We start from the raw sequence: 6,312 nt of genomic DNA on the forward strand, positions 1-6,312 counted from the left end.
CACAATCCTAAACATATATGCACCTAACACTGGAGCTCCCAAATTTATCAAACAATTACTAATAGACCTAAGAAATGAGATAGACAGCAATACAATAATAGTAGGGGGCTTCAATACTCTATTGACAGCACTAGATAGGTCATCAAGACAGAATATCAACAAAGAAACAATGGATTTAAACTATATGCTGGAACAAATGAACTTAACAGGTATATACAGAATATCCCATCCAACAACTGCAGAATATACATTCTATTTAACAGCACATGGAAATTCTCCAAGATAGACCATATGGTAGGCCACAAAATGAGCCTCAATAAATTTATGAAAATCAAAATTATATCAAGCACTCTCTCAGACCACAGTGGAACAAACCTGGAAGTCAACTCCAAAAGCAACCTCCAAAAGCATGCAAATAAATGGAAATTAAATAACCTGCTCCTGAATGAGTATTGGGTCAAAAACAAAATCAAGATGAAAATTTAACAATTCTTTGAACTGAACAACAATAGTGACACAACCTATCAAAACCTCCAAGACACAGCAAAGGCAGTGCTAAGAGAAAAGTTCATAGCCCTAAACACCTACATCAAAAAGTCTGAAAGAGGCCAGGCACCACCGTGGCTCACGTCTGTAATCCCAGAACTTTGGGAGGCCAAGGCGGGTGGATCACAAGCTCAGGAGATCACAACCATCCTGGCTAACACGGTGAAACCCCATGTCTACTAAAAAATAACAAAAAAATTAGCTGGGTGTGGTGGCGGGTTCCTGTAGTCCCAGCTACTTGGGAGGCTGAGGCAGGAGAATGGTGTGAACCCAGGAGGCAGAGCTTGTAGTGAGTGGAGATCGAGCCACTGCACTCCAGCCTGGGCAACTGAGCAAGACCCTGTCTCAAAAAAAAAAAAAAAAAAAGTCTGAAAGAGCACAAATAGACAATCTAAGATCACACCTCAAAGAACTAGAGAAACAAGAACAAACCAAACCCAAACCCAGCAGAAGAAAGGAAATAACCAAGATCAGAGCAGAACTAAATGAAATTGAAACAAAACACATACAAAAGATAAATGAGACAAAAAGCTGGTTCTTTGAAAAGATAAGTAAAATTGATAAACCATTAGCAAGATTAACTGAGAAAAGAAGAGAGAAAATCCAAATAAGCTCAATAAGAAAAGTAAAAGGTGATATTACAACTGATACCACCGAAATACAAAAGATTATTCAAGGCTACCATGAACAAACACCTTTACGCTCATAAACCAGAAAACCTAGAAGACATGGATAAATTCTTGGAAAGATATTTCCAGGACTCTCCTCCTCCTAGCTTAAACCAGGAAGAATTAAATACTCTGAACTGACCAACAACAAGCAGTGATATTGAAATGGTAATTAAAAAATTATCAACAAAAAAAGCCCAGGACCATACAGATTCACAGCAGAATTCTACCAGACATTCAAAGAAGAATTGGCACCAATCCTATTGACACTATTTCACAAGATAGAGAAAGAATGAACCCTCCCTAAATCATTCTATGAAGCCAATATCACCCTAATACCAAAACCAGGAAAGGACATAACCACAAAAGAAAACTACAGACCAATATCCTTGATGAACATAGATGCTAAAATCCTTAATAAAATACTAGCTAACTGAATCCAACAACATACCAAAAAGATAATTCACCATGATCAAGTAGGTTTCATACCAGGGATGGTGGGATGGTTTAACATACATAAGGCAATAAATGTGATATACAACATAAACAGAATTAAAAACAAAAATCACATGACATCTCAATAGATACAGAAAAAGCATTCCACAAAATACAGCATCACTTTGTGATTAAAACTATCAGCAAAATTGGCATACAAGGGACATATCTCAATATAATAAAAGCCATCTATGACAAACCCACGGCAAACATAATACTGAATGGGGAAAAGTTGAAAGCATTCCCTCTGAGACTTGGACCAAGACAAGGATGCCCACTGTCACCACTCCTCAACATAGTACTGGAAATTCTAGCCAGAGCAATCAGATAAAAGAAAGAAATACAGGGCATCCAAATCGGTAAAGAGGAAGTCAAACTGTTGCTGTTTGCTGATGATACGGTCGTTTACCAAGAAAACACTAAAGACTCCTCCAGAAAGTTCCTAGAACTGATAAAATAATTCAGCAAAGTTTCCCAATAATATATTATCTGGAAAAATACAAATTAATAATACAAATGGTGTACAAACTAATGTACGCAAACCAGTAGCTCTTCTATAGACCAACAGTGACCAAGCTGAGAATCAAATCAAGAACTCAACCCCTTTACAATCGCTGCAAAAAAATAAAATACTTAGGAATATACCTAACCAATGAGGTGAAAGACCTCTACAAGGAAAACTACAAAACACTGCTGAAAGAAATCGTAGATGACACAAACAAATGGAAACACATCCCATGCTCATGAATGGGTAGAATCAATATTGTGAAAATGACCAGACTGTCAAAAGCAATCTACAAATTCAACATAATTCCCATCAAAATACCACCATCATTCTTCACAGAATTAGAAAAAAAAAATCCTAAAATTCATATGGAACCAAAGAAAAGCCCGCATAGCCAAAGCAAGACTAAGCAAAAAGCACAAATCCGGAGGCATCACATTACTGATTTCAAACTATACTATAAGGCCATAGTCACCAAAACAACATGGTACTGGTATAAAAATAAGCACATAGACCAATGGAACAGAATAGAGAAACCCAGAAATAAACCCAAATACTTACAGCCAACTGATCTTAGACAAAGCAAACAAAAACATAAAGTTTGGGGAAGAACACCCTTTTCAACAAACGGCGCTGGGATAATTGGTTAGCCACATGTAGGAGAATGAAACGGGATCCTCATCTCTCACCTTATACAAAAATCAATTCAAGATGGATTAAAGACTTAAATCTAAGACCTGAAACTGTAAAAATTCTAGAAAATAACATTGGAAAAGCCCTTCTAGACATTGACTTAGGCAAGGATTTCATGACCAAGAACCCAAAAGCAAATGTAATAAAAACAAAGATAAATTGCTGGGACTTAATTAAACTAAAGAGCTTTTTCACAGCAAAAGGAACAGTCAGCAGAGTGAACAGATGACCCAAAGAGTGGGAGAAAATCTTCACAATCTATACATCTGACAAAGGGCTAATATCCAGAATCTACAACGAATTCAAATCAGTAAGAAAAAAACAATTCCATCAAAAAGTGGGCTAAGGACATGAATAGACAATTCTCAAAAGAAGATATACAAATGGCCAACAAACATGAAAAAGTGCTCAACATCACTAATGATCAGGGAAATGCAAATCAAAACCACAATGTGATACCACCTTACTCCTGCAAGAATGGCCATAATAAAAAAAAATTTAAAAAAACGTTAGATATTGGCATGGATGCAGTGAACAGGAAACACTTCTACACTGCTGGTGGGAATGTAAACTAGTACAGCCACTATGGAAAAGAGTGTGGAGATTCCTTAAAGAACTAGAAGTAGAACTACCATTTGTCCAGCAATCCCACTTCTGGTTATTTACTCAGAGGAAAAGAAGTCATTTTACGTAAAAGATACTTGCATGCACATGCATGTTTATAGCAACACAATTCACAACTGAAAAAACGTGGAACCAGCCCATCAATCAACAAGCAGATAAAGAAACTGTGGTATATATATATATATACCATGGAATACTACTTAGCCATAAAAAGGAATGAATTAATGGCATTTGCAGAGACCTGGATCAGATTGGAGACTATTATTCTAAGTGAAGTAAATCAGGAATGGAAAACCAAACATTGTATGTTCTCACTCATAAGTGGGAGCTAAGCTATGAGGATGCAAAGGCATAAAAATGACACAATAGACTTTGGGGACTCAGGTGGAAAGGGTAGGAAGGGGCTGAGGGATAAAAGACTACAAATAGGAGGCAGTGTATACTGCTTGGGTGATGGGTGCACCAAAATCTCACAAATCACCACTAAAGAACTTACTCATGTAACCAAACACCACCTGCTCCCCAATAACCTATGGAAATAAAAAATGTTTTAAAAAAGAAGTATTTGAGAGACACATTGCTGGGAATTAAATGATTCTGAGGGGGTTACTTGAATTAATGGACTCCTGTTTATATTCATAGGCTGATGAGGACTGGGGACATTGAGTTTGTTATTTTCAGTCTTTCCACAACTGCACCGCAAACTTTGAGGACTGGAACTATTCTTATACTTTTGTTGTTGTTGCTACCTGGAGCAGTGTCTGCACCTTGCAGATGTTGGATGGATGGATGGATGGATGGATGGATGGATGGATGGATGGATACAGGGATGGATGGATGGATGGATACATGGATGGATGGATAGACAGATAAAAAGGCTATTCTGTTGATTCTTGCCTTGCCTCGCATCCAAGGGATCTGGGGAGGCCACAGAGCACTGCATGGGTCAGTCCCAACAGCAATTAGTCTCTCTTGTTTCTTTATGCATGATAATAGCCCTCTGAAAGTGACTTGGCCCTCACCCAGGAAGGTGCAAAGAAAAATAACCACTGGTGGGTGGGTGCAGCCTCCCGGGCCTGTGGGTACAAGATATTCAAAGAACACTTTAGAAAGAACACATTCCATGAAAAGTAAAGCTGCTCAAAAGTACAAGTCTATTGATATGTTCAATTTTCCTGATAATTCTGATATCTCAAGCATTGGCAGTCTAGATGAAAATGAGAAAGATGAAGAACCTTAGGAAGGCTTTCATCCTCCTTTACACAGCACAGCTATATATGCTGATGAAGAATTATTCTCCCGACACTGTGGATTATCTATCTCTTCAACTCCCCCAGGAAACGAAGCAAAAAGAAGTTCAGACACTTCTGAAAATAAAGCAAGTGAAAACAAATCTGCAAAAATTAGTGCAAAAGGCTGGGCACGGTGGCTCACACCTGTAATCCCGGCACTTTGCAAGGCTGAGGCGGGTGGATCATGGGGTCAGGAGTTCAAGACCAGCCTGGCCAACATAGTGAAACCCCGTCTCTACTAAAAATACAAAAATTAGCCAGGCATGGTGGTAGGCTCCTGTAATCCCAGCTACTTGGGAAACTGAGGCAGGAGAATCGCTTGAACCTAAGAGGCAGACGTTGCAGTGAGCTGAGATCACACCATTGCACTCCAGCCCAGGCAATGGTGCATGACTCCATCTCAAAAAAAACCCAAAAAAACAACAAAACAAAACAAAACAAAAAAACAGTGCAAAAAAAGCCAGGAAGAAAACACAAGCCCATTAATAATGACTGGGAAAGTACTGAAGAAAGTGATGTAAGAAGAAAAGCTAAATCAGCAGAAAAAATGGGTACACAATGACATGAGACTATTCCAACTACAGCATCTTCAGAACTTTCAGAGAAACCAGCTGAGTTGATCACTTCTAAAAAGATAGGACCTCTTAGTGCCCAGCCCTCTGTTGAGAAAGAGACCTTGGCAACAGAAATTTAATTGAAAACTCAGAAAAAAAGGAAAGATGTCTTATGACAAAAGGAAGAAATCAAGAAGTAAAGCCATTGACTCAGATACTTCCAACATTGGGCATATTTGGTGTCTATAAGAAAACCAGTAACATCATGGAGTTGAATATTGTTTTGCCCACATTTGAGAAAATCCTCCTAGAGTATAAACAAAGAATAGAATCTAAAATTTGTAAGAAAGCCATCAACACATTTTATTTTAACATTAAAAAGAACCCATCAAAAAGTTTAAAGAAGTCCAGATGTTGAAAAACTTGAAAAGGAAGAATGCTAAGATGATTTCAGATATTGAAAAGAAAAGGCAACGTTTGATTGAAGTTTAGGATGAACTGCTTCCATTAGAGCCACAGCTGAAACAACTACAAACAAAATGTGATAAACTTAAGGACAGAAATTCTTCCCTTAGGAATGCAGCATATTTCTTATCTAATTTAAAACGGCTTTATCAATATTATCAGATGTTCAGGAGAAAGAAGCAAACATAAAGGAAACGTATAATTCATCCAGCCTTCCAGCTCTGTTATTTTAACAATTTTGGGAGCTGAAAATCACCTGCAAAATATCAACCATCAATTAGAGAAGCTCCTTGACCAGAAAGAAGAAGCACAGCCTACTAAAATGTGCCTATAGAAATGTTAGTTTCATGCTATTGTTACCTTCTGAAACTATACTTTTATAAATAATTTTTTTTGCAAAGAAGTATGGCCTAGTTATCAGAACCTAATATTTGTCATTCAAATTAAATGACTGTGAACAATGTTAAATG

The 6,312-nt window shown here is 37.6% G+C and overlaps 1 pseudogene; it reads left to right on the plus strand.

Annotated features, from left to right (window-relative positions):
• The first annotated feature begins 4,513 nt into the window (after positions 1 to 4,513).
• LOC100615985 (centromere protein U-like) lies at positions 4,514 to 5,922 on the plus strand (annotated as a pseudogene).
• The last annotated feature ends 390 nt before the right edge of the window (positions 5,923 to 6,312 follow it).

This window comes from Pan troglodytes, chromosome 9, assembly GCF_028858775.2.
Source record: "Pan troglodytes isolate AG18354 chromosome 9, NHGRI_mPanTro3-v2.0_pri, whole genome shotgun sequence".
Lineage (NCBI taxonomy): Eukaryota > Metazoa > Chordata > Mammalia > Primates > Hominidae > Pan > Pan troglodytes.